The following is a 15676-nucleotide window of genomic DNA, read 5'->3' as shown; positions in this document are numbered from 1 at the left end:
AATATTTTCAATGTGCTTATATTTAGGCACACCCAGTGTTTGTTATTGCATAGGCCATGAGCTGCTTTGCACTCAAAGGTGAACGTCACGGTTGTGAGTGTACTGAATATTTCTACACCTTTTTATATAAATAATGTCACAACATTTAACAAAACAAAACAAGACAATAACACAGATTTCATTTGTTTTCAATGTAAACTTTTATTAGTATCCATAACAGGACAAAACAGTGTAAGGCACAAATGGTAGCCTATAAGATCAGGTTAATTACATTAGTCTTAATGAACAAAGAATTTACATCATTTTTATTACACACACACACCAGCAAGAGGACAAGAAAAGCATTCTCACAGATTTCTTACACTTATTTCTCACCTCATTCAGTGCAAATAGTCCAAAAAATAAATCTCAATTTACATAAATTGCATAGTCTATGATACTCATTCATTGTACTCATGTCATTGTTTCATTTGACAGGTTTTTATATTAACAATACAGAGAAACTGAAATGCTGTTTGCCTTCAAATCAACAATGTCCACCACTATTTTGAATGGGTCTCAAAAATAAATTGCACAATTCTCAAAAGAAAAAAAATAATTTGCATAGACAATTAAAAATAAAAAATCTCTCTATATATGTTTGCCTCGGCCCAAGTTTGATTACAAATGCAGGTACTTAAAATACTATTTAACACTGTTTAAAAGAACAGAAAGAATGGAATGAATGTAAACATATATAACAATAGCTAAAAAATAAAAAGTTAACTTTCAGTGATAAGTACCTTACATTCTAAACTCTAAATATATCTATCATAATAGTGCAAGTGTGATTATCTCTCTTTCTGACTTTTTCCAACTTGGCTATATAGACAAAGTACAAAGAAAAAACACTCTGAATGTATATCTTATGTATATCTGTATTTTAACCATGTAAAGACGTTATAGACAGAATGCTGTATCATTGTTAATGTGCTTCAGATATTGGTTTGTAATTTGAATACAGAAGATTCTAGCTATTCAGAACGGATCCTACACTGCTGCTTGTTGATTGCAAGTCCAACGCAATTGCATAGAGAATAAAGACAACAGCTCTCCCTACTCCAGATGTGTAACGGTCAACACACAGAGCTGTTCAATCACAGTGCAGTGCCCTTCGCTGCTGCCGGCCGTGGGTCTCACATTCATACACTCAGTTATGAGCTCTAAATCACCAGTGAACTAGGCTTTGTGGAAACTATCATGAGTTCACGAACAGTTATAACAAGACTATGATATATAGAGAGAATAGTGGTGTCATTTTATCTTATATCATTGTGCAGGCACTAGTGCTTTGCCTGTAACATCAAATAAAACAAAGGAGACCGAAAAAGAGAGGAAAGGATGATATGAATGTGTAAAGTGCTCAATGCTAAAGATTGAATTTGCCCGTAAGAGTTGGTACGGGCAGATAAGACCAGCTGATTGTCTTGACCTGGGTTAAATACATTTTTAAAGATATTTCTTATTCTCTAATACACACTTGAATGCTTGACCTCTATAGGTTACCCTCTATAAAATGATGTGAGATGAATTCACAGTAGAAGCTTGCAAAGTTCTACATTTGTGGACTTTTTCACTCTATCCCCAGTACTTCTACTGGTAATACTTTATAAAGTAACCTATATTTAATGTTCAATTGATTCAAGTTCATCCCAGATCCATATAATTCATACAAATTCAGGTTCACCTGAGTGGGACTTTCCTCATGTACATTTATTTATTTATTTATTTTTTTTTTTTACTGTTACTGATGTAGTTCCTCTCTTGCAGGTGTAGTAAGCACAACTAATGTTAGAATGTTAGCTTGTAAAAGTATTAACAAAAATTGAAACAAAGAAAGGAAAATACAACCTTAATTAAATGCTAACTTAACTGATGGCCTTTTAAAGTGCTGCAATGATAAAATGTTGGGGCACACAGTAGAAGGGTGCAGACATCTGTGTTAAGTCGAAGTGCTTCATCAGCAGACGCTGATTTGTCATCAATGTTTGCATGTGATTCATTCAGATCCTCTGTGTAATTTCTCCAAAACCTGAAAAAAAGAAGAGAAGGCCATTAGCAATAGGATAGAAACACAGTTTGAAAGACTCAAATGTACTGTAGATCAACATGCATTCAAATCTTAATCATGGATCATAGGACATGGTGTACATCGGAAAGACTGTGTAAAGCAATGAAATGTAGCTGCTGGCCCAACTATTTTTTTTTCTTTTTTATGACTGAAGGATTTGGCTACTTGTAGTTCAGTATGTCTTGAATGCAGCCTAGGCACAATCTCATGTTCTCGTAGCTCCTGCACAGCAGGGTATGCCAGGTGGAGGATTGAGGGCGAAGTTGAAGGCACCTCGGCGCTTGGTACGCTCTGAGGCTAAAGCAAAGAGGAAACATGTGACTGCTTCTAAGCCTGAGGTGCTGAGGCGAACTACAGAAGAAGCCCAGTCTCCCCTGCATGGGCTAGACAAGCCCACTTAAGATATTAAGGTCAGTGGGGACACGCACCATCGTACTTATTAATGTTCACTCAATATCTGATAGAAGGTGGAACTATCTGAAGAAGAATCTGAGAAAGAACGTGGAAATGCAGGACTGACATCACTAACATCAGTAATAGGGTCTTATATACTGCTTGGCCCCACCACATCTTCTGGAATCTATGCAGCTTCTGCAGTGCTGCTGAGTGTGCTCATAACAAGTTGGTCCTTTATGCTTATCTATGATTCCGTGATTAGCTTTGGTTTCATTTTGAATAGCTAAAGAGACACTGTTCCAAGATCAGCATTGAAAGCAGTTTCTGACAGAGGCGGAGGCTGTAACTGCAGGTGATGGAAAACAGTGTGGCAGGGGGAGACTGTGTGAATTAAGGGGTGAGAGGAAGTACAGATGAGTGCTGAGAATAAGGGTGAGGGTATGTCGTGGCGAACGTAGGAAATAGACGACACACTGTTGTCATTGTAGGCTGAGCTGAATGAGGTGAATTTACACCCACAGCACGCGCCCCGTTAAATCTGGGCAGCAGGACTGGAAGAGGGAGGGGAGGAGGCAGAGGGTGTGTGTGTGTGTGTGTGTTGGTGTGGGGGGTGGGGGTGTTCCACAGAAAGAGGGTCTGTTTAGATTCTGGGTATGTTGGTGGGCACAACCGTCTCTGAGCCAAATGCAGCACACAGAATCCTCACTTTTATTTATGCGCCCCTTCTTTTCACTCGCCCCGTCTTTCTTTCTTGCTTTCTTTCTTTCTTGATTTCCCTCTCTCCCTCCGCTTGTCTTCACTGAATGAATAGTTATGGCAGTGCTACTGTGTAACCGCTCCCCTCCCTCCCTGCCTCAGGTCTGAATGGGGGGCTGAATTGAGCAAACAGTCGGCCTGTCAGCTCAATAGGCGGTCTGGCCATGAACTTCCAAGTCCTTCCCAGGCCCCCGGCATCACTGGCAAGAGGGGGAATGGTGGTAGGGGGGAGGTGGGGGGGTCTGGAGGGTGAGGCGGAGAAGTGGCGGGAGGAGGGTAGCCCAGACAGTCTCAGACATTGGGGGGCCCCTGATGCCCGTTTTTTTTTGGGGAGGGAGCCCTCACCATGGTGGTTCCCAAGGCTGGTGCCTGCATGGAGAGCAGGAGACCAGCTGCTTGGTTGTCCCAAAAGGGGTGTGGGGGGGGGGGTTGTATGTGTGTGTGTGTGTGCGCGTGTGTGTGTACAAGTGAGTGTGCAGACATGACACTGTCTGCCCCCCTTGCCCATGCCTCAGTCGCCTCCCAGCTATACACAAACTACCACACGCTCCCAGACGCAAGCTGCCGCTATACCCTTGGTCCTCATCATCTCTTCACTAAAGCGAGCCTCTGAGGCACTGTTTGCTGTTTGCATTGTTTTTGCTGTGCATAATTTCCTCAGTCCTCTCGAAGCCAGCCTCATCCCCATATTACCACCTGTTTACTGACAGACATCCCGATTACAGACTAAAGCCTCTGCTTCGTAGACTCCCAGCCCTTACGTGTTTACATGGTTTTTGCCGTAACCCAACCAGTTTCTTGAATCCAGTGGGCAAAATCTACATGTTTACATGGGAAGTAACCTTACATATAAAGAACTAATTAATTCTATATTTAATTGCACCAGTTCCCAATTCAAGTTTCCATAAATATGGTATCTTAAAATAGTTTATTGGTCCCATGCCATGGAGTAACTACTTTCAGTTCTCCGAGAAACCCTTTTGGAGATGTGTGAGGGTGCAGAATGCTTTTAATAATGTACAGTTTCTCAGTCAAAGATTTCCCTTGAACCATACATCCAAGCTAAGAACCTTTCAATGAACCTGTAGTGTATGAGCAGCCTCCAACAGATACTGTAGACATCCTGCCACGGCAGGCTAAAATAGAAGTTAAGAATTCTTCACAGATCTTACACAAGCCCAGTGATGTCCTCCACTTTGGTGGTACCAGTATGTTGTTGGCAGAAAGTTTTGTTTGGCTGTCTCCTGTACTTTCTTGCACACTCTCAAGCTCACTCTCACCCTCAGTGCTGTGCTGGGAGCATTGCCACTTATCCTACACCATATCAGCTGGGCCACGGCATTGTCTGGACCTCCAGCAAGGAGACCCAAACAAAGGCCGCTCTCTAAGAGAGTGCGGGACAATGGGTAGCATTGTTTACCCCCTCTCCTTTAGTTAATCGGGCCCAGCCGGCTCTAATTGGTGTTTTGGTTAAGCAGGTTTTAAACTTATAGCTCCCTGGCCTCAATAACGGAGAGCCGCAACATGTTCACCAGCGAGAACAATACTCGACTTGTCTGGGCAGCAACTCCTAAAAAACGAACCAAGCCACAAAGAGGGCCCGCTTATATTGAAACTCTTCTATTGCACCTTCCTTTTGCTTGCACATGCCTTTTTTTTGCTCCTTTGCACCACCTCCAGATATACACTGATAAAAAAATAGCAAGTGTGAAGTACATATAGCTGTGCAGTTGTGCTACACTCTTGAAAAATAAAGGTGCAAAAGGGTTCAAAGGGTTTTTTGAGTGATGCTACAGAAAAACCTTTACATTGGTAAAGAACCTTTACATTGACTTCTTGTACATTTTGTTTTACAAAATCCAAATATGGTTCTTCTGTGGCATCGCTGAAAACCCCTTTGTAGCACCTTTTTTTTGAGAGTGTGCTGTCTAACTACAATACTTACAGGTACTGTGCCTTTGTTAATAAACGTCCAAGAATTTACAGTGATCTGATGCATCTACAATCTATTCAGTGCGGCGCCTGAAGATGTGGGAGGAAGGCTATTTTTCTTCAAAATGGCAGCGCGCCATCTCCGTGCCTGGCATGGCGGCGAGACGGGCAGCCGAATCCCTGATGGTGCTCTATTCAGTTGTGCCCGCAAATGCCCGCCCTGACAACCCCCCACCCCACCCCATTGTGGTGGAGAATGATTTAATGCAAGTGAGTACAAAACGCCTCTCCGCCCACTTTAGCACCGGCGACGTGTGATTTTCACAATTAACAAACACATCTGCTGTAATTAAAAAAAAGGCTCAGTGCAGACAGGGAGAGGGGGCTCTCAGTGTGTGTGTGTGTGTGTGAAAGGGGGAGGGTATGAGATGGAGGAGAGTGATGGCGGGTCATACCTGCTCCTTTCTCCTCCCTCTTCCATTTCATGCCAGCGCGCTCTAAGATGGTGGCGAAGCATGGGCTGCCGCTTGTGATAGGAGGAAGGGGCAGGCAGCGAGAGGAGGGGTGGAGAGCACAGACGCATCGTTGGGGCGCATGGAGGGTGAGCAGGCAGCTTCCACACCAACACACCCCTCCTCCTTGACATCCTCCACATTTTCCTTCCCTTTCGCTGGCATCTTTGAGAAAGAGAAAGAAAGATAGAGAGAGATAGAGGTGGTGTGTGTGAAAAGAGTGGAAATGGAGAAAGAGTGAGAAAACGTAAACATGAGTTTGCTATGATGGAAGGGTGTGAGAGGGTACGCACTCAGGCATGCGTGCACACACACACACGCACACACCTTTTCATGTCTGTTCACATGGTACAGTCTGCCCCTGAGCATGCAAATGACTTTCATTATGCAAATGCATGCAAATCAGACCCAACCATCTGAGAATCAAGGCTGGGAAAAATCTACACCGAGAGATTGAATGAGAAAGAAAGAGAGCAAGGGATAAACCCTTTCGGAAGGCAGGAGACTGCTAACGGAGGTAAACGCTGTGTAAAGGAACAACGCTGGCCGGGGGCAAGCAAAAACGGCTTCCCCTTCCTTACTTTTACTCTTCGCTTTCTTCCTTGTTGGTTTTTAAATTAGCACTCAGTCATATATTGTGTAATCAGTAATATGACTGCAGAGGATTATTAGGCTTATTTTTCAGGATATTGCTGAGTTATTCTTGGAATGTAAGGTTTAAAAGAAGGTTCTTTGTCATTAATAACATGTCAGCACGTGAGCCGTTAAAAATGCCACGGACCAACAGGAATGCCGTACCAGCATACCACAAAGAACTTCCCAGCTTCTTCAGAACACCAACATTATCTGGAAACAGACGTTTAAGCTAATGTCCGAATCCAAAATGACGACCTGAGGCATGTCTACATACATGAGCAATATTTCAACCTCCATGGGCAACACCTGGCCGTAGAGATTCCCAGTGGTTTCAAAGTTTTGTATCTAAACAGTGAAACACAGCAGCAGAGCAGAGCATGGCGCCTACAGAACAAAGTGTCCCCCAAAGCTCCAGGCATGTAGCATATTGAGAGGTGGTCTTTGTTTTAAGGTGACGCTTGTCGTAGGTTCAGGGCAGACCAAGCCTAAGGAGTGTGAGAGTTGGATGGGAGAAAGTAAGGAATGGAATTAGAGGGGTGGGGTCCTTCTGAATGGCAGCAAACCTTCCCTAATTGGCACTTGACATTTTTTTGCAGCAGCCCTCTAAAGTGGGCCCACTCTTAAGCCCTCTCCAGGCCCTTGTTAGAAAAGTGCCTTATGCAAATAGAGCGAATAGGGACCATTGTAAAGCCTCTGACATTAACAGCTGAGGTAACAATAGAATTGTGTGCTTTCAGTGGACCTGTAGGTGTGTTGGAGAGAGAGCAGGACAATTGGCCAATATGTGAACAGCCATACAAGTGATGTATGGGGGGGCAGGGGGAGGACAGAGCATTGCAGCAGACAGAGCACTGGTTAGGCACGTTGAGCTTTTGACAAAATGGCCCCTTAAGGTGCCCATAAGCACGCCGATGTGAGATTCTCCAGAATCCAAATATTTATTTATTTTAACAATTCATATTGGATTACTTTTCAGACACTGTTAGCCTTGCTAATAGAGTCTGTGGAATTAGAATAATGAGTTAGGCTGATCTTTAGACTGATCATGCAAGTTATGCTATAAATGTAAAGTCAGACATTTTTCCCCCTGCCACTGCATCCTCACATGAATTGACCATACACACTGCAATTGTTAACTTAATTATAAAAGTGTATGAAAATCCACTTTTAAGGTAAAACAGAAAGAGTATGAACTGCTTCTCGTGTGGTCTGTATAATGTTGACCTTCACCTGTTAATACAGCTCCCAAAACCTAATCTCCTTTGTGTGTGGGCCCATTGACTTTTCCAAAAGCTTTAAAAGTACATTCACGTTTCTTTGGGTGCGACCGAAAGGTGGGGGGCTAGGGGGGCCTAAAGAGAAGAGCATTTAGTCCTCAGTTTCCTATCCCACAGTGCTGCCATTTTGGGGCTCAGTTGGTGTGTTCCGTTGCTCGAAAGAAAGGCAGCAACGGGGGCGAGAATCAACCAGCTTCACTCTAGCAACAGCTCTGTAGTTGTGACTGAGCAGTTGTGAAAGGATGGTAAAGGAGTCCATTGTCCCTATGTGACAAGTGAACTAACTCTATTGACAGTACAGACGACCGCAGAAGGGAGCTGAGGGAGAAATGGCAAGGGAAGCAAAAGAGTCGAGGCCAAAAGTGCTGTTTCTAGTTGACACTTGAAGCTTAAATGAAGCTTAAACGGCTTGGTGAAGGACAAAAAACTCTAAAAAAGGAAAGGACCATCTCAGGCAGTCCTTCTGATCACTTTGGCACACATCATGAGCAAGGCCCATCCACACCTTAGTGCTAAACGCTGCAAAAATGACGTGAACAATGGAAATTGGAAAGAAAGAAAAATAAAAGTAGTCAGAATTGACCAGAAAGATGCAAGGAAACTACAATTAGCCTTCACTTTGACAAAAACACTGGAATTGTACTCAGTGAGTCAGCTTTTCACAACAACCAGGCCAAGATATGTAGATGGCATATGTTCCTGGCACGGTAGCGGCATATGCTGCTCAATGGATGTAAGAATGGCCCTGGCACGCATACTCTGCTAAACGGCGAGACAGAAAGCGCCAAACCCCGCTGAGGACAGAGACCGTGAGGTTTCACCAGGTCTGATTGGCTTACATTGCAGGTAAGCAAAGGCTTCCTATCAGAACACTTATAATGTACAAAGAAGAGCTGTTCTAAATGAGTCCTCCATTCATTCACCCCCTGTCAAAGCCGCTTTGGTGTGTGACGTGGCAGCTGCATTGCAGCAGCCTCCCTTAACATGGCCACTTAGCTGATGCCACCCCTCGCTATATGGCAGAGGGCAGAGACTGTTTGTGAGACGTCACACATGTACAGCTTAAACTAAACAGCAGTTCAACTCTGTCCATGGCAAAGAGGCCCTGCTTTGCTTTCTGCATGTCTTACCATACAAGTTACATTTCACCTAATTAAGCTAGAAGTGCTGGTCTGACTTTGTGAATCCTGATGTGTGTAATCAGTTTGTCTGGTACAATTTGCACACTTTTGTAAATTGCTCTGGAAAAGACCATCTGCAAAATTAGTGAAAATAAATGATTTCAGGCAAAAAGAAAATCAGTCTCAAATGAACAATTAAGCTTTTTTACCATCTATTTACCATAAACCTAACTAAATACTGTCAAACGTTCACCAGTAAGCAGAACGTCCTGCACAGGGCTAACGAGACAACACTGAATAAGATCAAGTGTAAAGGTGTGATGATCTGATTGGCCAGAGGCCTCCAGCTGGCTCAGGTTTATATGGAGCCTCGAACCGTGGGATTGTCATCCTAATGGCTGCTGTGAGCACTGTGGTTCAGGTTCAGTGGCTCTGCCCACTGGCTCACAGTGAGGAACACAGCCGTATTCACTACCACCTCAACAAGCTTCTCCACTCATACTCTTCCCCAGTGCTGGATTCATTCCAGCCCATTCACAACATGAACAAGTGTCAGCTCTAATCAGCCACCTCTCTACAAGAGGCACACAAAATCGACCTTGAACAATTGGTGCCTGTCTCCTTGTGCTGGCCCAAAGTTCAAATGCAGCCAATGTGTAAGACTGGCAGGAGCATTTGCTTGGGAGAGCCACAGTCCCTTAAACAATCAAAATGGTAAACTAAAAAAAACACACAATTTCAAAAACTACACAAAAAGGCAACAAACCTTGACAGTTTAATATACTAGAATAGGGCAAAGGAACAGTCTTTAAGCTGAAGTTGATGTTTTTTCAATAGTGAACTAACCAGCAAAAGCATGGAGTACTGTCTTAAGTGCTGTTGGTCCATGCAAAGGCACCTATAAGCCCCCGCAAGTGGCCATGTGACCGCAGCGTAAAGCTTGTGCCTGCACTACACTGTGTTCTGGGATCAGGAGATTACAGATTAAAAATGATCATGTTTGACCAACCAGGCCACTGTGCTCTACTCAAAAATACAGTTGAGTACACTAAGGCTTATTGTGCTCACTACACATTGACCCAGTAGCTACTCACAACACTCTCAGACTTTATTACTGTAAGATGTCTGCTACAGTGCAACAGTAAAGAACAGGTAATACATGGTTTAAAAAAAGCGTCTTACCATTCCTCTTTCTTCTAGAGGCCATTCAGTGTCTTGTCTCCTGTATGAAGATGAAGAGAGCGAGGGGCGAGGCATGGAGTGCTGAGTGGGCAGTACCTTTCAGGTGTGTAATGGGATTCTTGTTACTTTCGGTTATCTAGCTTTATGAAGAATGTACATCACTCATACAGCTAGATAACCAAAGATAACAGCCAACCCCTCCGGCCAACCATCTTTTCCAACCACAGAGGGAACTGACAGGCTCCGATTCAGACCCTAAAAATAGAGGAGGCTTTGATTAACTCTGCAATTAGGACTGCTGCTGAGTCCACTGTGTTTTAGATCAGCTTCAACAAAGCATTAATTCAGTGTAATTTAATCACTGTATAATTGGTTATAAAAAATCAAATTGTGTTAACATGGATGAGAGGTACATAATTGCTCTGCCGTGTACTTATAGTGGTAGAGCAGTAGTGGTAGGTCTTGTTATGATATTTATAAGCTGGAATATTACGCCATATTGTCTCAGCTAATGTGGCATAACTCCTCAGCAGACTCTCTTAAAATCCTCTCAGGACTGACAAGCTGTGCTCATGAGAAGTACCAGAACAACTTGTCAAAGTCAAATCTGGCTTTATGGCTTTAGATTCACACAGGCCACACAAACCCGTGCTCACTGTCTCTCATGACAGACTTCTCTCCCTGGGAGAGAGATGGCTTTAGTTACTCCCTGCAAAGTCTGAGATTTATTTCTAAAAGAAAGGAAGGCGCCGGCTGAGCTGAAGAAAGGCCGCAGATTTTTGTTTGTTTTCATTTTCCACAAATACACCACCAAGAGTAGGGTGTTTGTTTATCACAAACCAATCTCTCTCTCTCTCTTCTCTCTTGCTCTCTCTAAAACACGTACATATGCAAATGAAAGAGTTGGTCCAATTAAAAGCCTTTGTGTGAGGAGCCCTTCCCGTTCCCTCTCTGAGGTGTTGTAATCAGGAGAGAGAGAGAGAGAGAGAGAGAGAGAAAGAGAGAGAGAGAAAGAGAGAGAGAGAGAGAGAGAGAGAGTAATCACTCATTACAGCTTTTCATGCCAGCCAAAATGGCAACGCTGGGTCAAGTTCAAACATTTTCATTTACACTATGCTCTATCCATCTCCCATCACCTAATTATTTTGCTAATGCCGCCAGAGCGCTGTTTACAGTACAAACTGTCCTCACTCTATCTGCTATCGATTAGCCCGCTCGCGTTCCTGACATTAAACAACGAATCAAGGATCAACCCGGCGAACAAACACATTTTTACAAACCACCCACTCACAAATATGCTCGTTATACACTCCCATACACACTCCCATACACACTCCCACACACACGCGTACGATAGTTATATCAATACACTCACATTATTATTATTATTATTATTATTATTATTAGTAGTAGTAGTAGTAGTAGTAGTAGTATTATTATTATTATTATTATTATTATAAGCGTGTTGTCGCTGTTGTTGTTATTGGTCTAATAATTAGGAATTAGTCATATTTTAATAAAAGAAATAGATTTCCATATCGACGGAAAACAATGAGCATTAAGAAATTGCTGTTGAATGATTTTGTTTTTTCCTTTTAAAATGTCGTTTTGTTTTTATTTTGCTGTTTTATCTCGCCATCTAAAATAATACATTGTTACTGTTACAATAATAATAATAATAATAATAATAATAATAATAATAATAGTAATTGTCGGATAGTAATAGGAATTACAGAATTACAGCGTTTGTGCTGCTGCTGTAGTGCTAAGAAAGGCATGAAAACACAATGTGGTGTGTGAACTATGTTTGATCATTTGGTGCATTTTTACATTTGCAAACTTAGATTAAAACTTAAAATATTGGAGTTTTGAAAAGTCGGTATCATTAATTGTCACTTTATTAACTGGGTTTGAGTAAAACCCGTCTAACGTGAAAAGGTTTTTTTTCTCTTACTGCAGCTGAGGCTGTATGTGTGTGTGTGTGTGTGTGTGTGTGTGTGTGTGTGTGTGTGTGTGTGTGTGTGTGTGTGTGTGTGGCTAGCGATGATTTAATGTTGAACATTAGGAGAATAAATGTTTTGTCTTTGAATAAATGTGAATCTTTTCTTTCGAGTTGGCAGATTTGTGTTAAGCTCATCACACCGTATGATTCAAGCCCAGATGCAATCACCTGCTGTACCGCGAGTGTAGAGCACGTGTGCTGCTCCTGTACAGCGCATTTTTCGTCATTACTTAAACTGAGTCATTTTCCTGACATACGACTGAATTTTATTCGTTAAATCTTCGCATAAAATCTGACCTACGTCCACAGAGTGGTCAGGAGAGGAGGCTTAAATTATAGGGGAATGTGTGGTCTGGTGTCTGTATTGCTCCTGCAGCAGGTGTCGATTAATGGTGCGTCTAAAGATTTTTAGATTCAATTTGTTATATATATATATTTTCTTACAACCTGCAGAAGAATTGTCTTCTCTATTATCTGAAGGGATGAAGAGACGTTATTATTGTGTGAAATAGAGAAAGAGTGTGTGTGTGTGAGAGAGAGGGGGGGGTGGAGTATTACCTCTACTCTGGTCTTCTGGTCGTCAGTCTATGTGTGAACATTCTGTAAAAAAAAGGAAAAATTAATTCACATTCCTTCTTCATGTTTTGAGGCTCTGTTCTGGAGAGTGTTTGGCGCTAAGCGGGGGATACTTGAGCTCCATTCAGAGCAGCTGATCCACATCGTCTCATGATTTGAGAATAAGGCCCAAACCTTTGGCTAATCTCATCCAATCGGCCTGCAAAGTCCGACCAATCCGACTCACACTGCATCGGCACGAGCTAAACTCTGAGCCCTGTCAGTGAAGGCTGAGGTTTCATTAAGACGGTTCTTCCCAGTGGGGTGGGTTCAGCGTTTCTGGACCATCAGGTCACCCTGAGCACTTTAAACTGGCTCGACTGGTGTATTTCTACCAGATGATCAGGGGGCAGTAGGTGAATAGACATTTTTCAACTCCAAACATCGTCATTTTAGCGGGAAATTGTACGAAAGCGCGGGTTTGTCATTCGGGTATTGTGACGTCTGCGTGATGTTTCAGCGTATAGACATAGGCTACGATTTACACGTACACACAAATTATATATATTAGAAGTATATTGGGGTGTGTGTGTGTGTGTGTGTGTGTGTCTAAAGCTCAGTAGTGTATGTGGATATACCAGATTGCGGGCACGTGGAGAGCGGATGTCCGGCCTTGTGCTCTACACTGACCATGAGGATTATGTCCTCTCTCTCTCTCTCTCTCTCTCTCTCTGACACACACACACACACACACATATCTATTACATATACACATATATATAGCACAGATGAAAAAACTAAACGTTCACGAGTCCAGTACGGATGTGTCTTATATATATATATAAAAAATACATTTTCCAATATCAAGAAAACATAAAGAAAGTGATATTTTAGTGCACGTGCTGATTGTGATCAATACTTGTAAATAAATATTAAAACATTTGGAGCTCATTTAGCTGCAGTTTAAGTGGATTTATCAAACTGAATAAATAACCCAATCAAAAGACCTGAGCGGCGTATCAATCAGTACCAGTGTACCGAACAATCCTTCAGTTAATGATGCACACCTCAATCTAACAGCTAATTAATATAGTCAGTATATCAGAGCACGAGCGTCTGTATTTTCTGGAAGACCCATCTGACCTCTTTTCTCTGCGGACGAGGAAAAAAGCTTTTTTCCTTCTCGGATATCCCAGCACAGCCTCTCTCCCTCTCTCTCTCTCCATCTATCTCTCTCTATTTCTCTCTCCCTCTCTCTCTCTCCATCTATCTCTCTCTATCTCTCTCTCTCTCTCTCTCTCTCTCACACACACACACACACACACACACACACTAATGCACTCTGCCTCTGTAGTCTGTAACGAGAGCATTTAGTCACCAGTCAGTTAAAATAAAGCACGACTCACCTCACTAGGGAAAAACTGTGCATGCTCTCGCTGCAGATACCGTTAAACGGTCATACACACACGCACGCATGCATGCATGCACGCGCACGCACGCACACACGTGCACACACATGCACACATTGCCTTTATGACAGAAAATAAACATAACATCTCCCTCACTATGGTCTTCAGATAACAGAGCTCAGCGCATGCACAACAGAGCTGAGGAGCTGCGGCTGTGTGCTCGCTCCCCGCGTGGACCGGTAACGTGCTCCCGCAGCTTCCCTCATCACATCCGACCCCATAAGGCGGCGCGGTTTGGCTTCACAGACCCTCAGCAGAACTCCGCTCGCCGCTGTTTTAGGCTATGTATTTAAATATGTATATATATATATATGTTCAGCCCGTGTATCAGCCATGTACACAACACACACTCACCGGCTCCTGTGCAGAGCTCTCAGCAGCTCCGCGCTCTCAGCAGATCTCGCGCTCAGCTCTCCCGCGCCGCCGCCGCCGCTGCATCTTCATGGCTGCGGCTCCGCGTGACGTCGCGGTGTGACCCCCCCCCCTACCCACCTTATTCCCCACCGTGGTGCCCCCGTACCCGAGACCCCAGACTGTCCGCGAGACCAGAGAGCCAAGCAGCAACCCCCGCCCTCTCTGTTTGTCCCTCTCTGTTTCTCGGTACAGAGTGTATCGCTGTTCTGTACTCCTACATGCCAGTCTAAAAAACATATAGCTGGTGGAAGTCCCGCCCCCTCGTGACACAGCACGGGTCCCATCTGAGTCTCCTCCCTCTTCAGCTCCGCGCGCCCACTGAATATGACGCCCCCCCCCCCTCCCCTTGTTGCGTTTTTTTTCAGTATCTGGTGATGTAAGTGTTAATGGGGTTAGTGCTTAATGTTCGTTTTTTGATTGTATATAATGCATGTATGAACACATGCTCTCTCTCTCTCTCTCTCTCTCTCTCTCTCTCTCTCACACACACACACACACACACACACACACACACACATATACCTACAAACATACATTCGAACACTTTGTATGGAAGTACATATATATATATATATGTATGTATATTCCATATAAGGTGTTCAAGATATGTTTGCATATAGGTTTTAATGCAAATCCCACTCTTACAAACCCCTTTCAGTACCCTTATATATATATATATATATATATATATATATATATATATATATATATCATGCAAAAATAGGAAAACACCTATATAATCTCTTCTCTCAGTCTCTCTCTCTCTCTCACTCTGTGTATGTATATATGTATATATGTATATATGTATGTATGTATATTCAGGAATGAACACAGGGAGCGAATTTTCATGCATTACAAAAGTACAAACAGAAAAAAACAGAAACATCTGAGTAAAACGACGAGTCTGCGAGGTCGTCTGAGCTTTACGTTTAAATGAACTTTAGGAGAATTACGTAATGAATGAAAGGTCGTTTTCATTTCAGTAAACTGGTGTGAATTTAGTCATTTATTTGGTAAAATGTGTCAGACGTTTTAACAGTGTCAGTTCTTAAACCTATTGATACTGAGTAGCATTGTAGATTTTTGATTCTTTCATTATGGCCCTGGTGCTCTGAATATTCATGATTCAAATTCACATGATTCAAAATTGTCCTTTCACAGGAACAATACCCGCGACATCAACACAGTTCCTGACATGAACACACACTGACTGCAGGTGTGTGACTGTATGTTCAGCTGTGTGACTCGTGACTCTTGTAAATTAAAAGCATCGTGTTTTTTTACCGGGTTCAACAGAAAAACTGCTACTAATAC

General features: G+C 42.8%; 1 long non-coding RNA gene across 1 annotated transcript; it reads right to left on the bottom strand.

Annotated features, from left to right (window-relative positions):
* Positions 1-312: 312 nt before the first annotated feature.
* LOC140556040 (uncharacterized) lies at positions 313-14356 on the bottom strand. The gene is made up of 5 exons (XR_011979698.1): positions 14303-14356; positions 12483-12524; positions 9923-10177; positions 5650-5871; positions 313-2071 (listed from the first exon to the last, which is right to left on the bottom strand). It is a non-coding gene; the product is annotated as an uncharacterized lncRNA (long non-coding RNA).
* Between the last annotated feature and the right edge of the window lie 1320 nt (positions 14357-15676).

Source organism: Salminus brasiliensis, chromosome 5 (assembly GCF_030463535.1).
Source record: "Salminus brasiliensis chromosome 5, fSalBra1.hap2, whole genome shotgun sequence".
NCBI lineage: Eukaryota > Metazoa > Chordata > Actinopteri > Characiformes > Bryconidae > Salminus > Salminus brasiliensis.
This window is presented reverse-complemented; position numbering and strand designations above follow the sequence as displayed.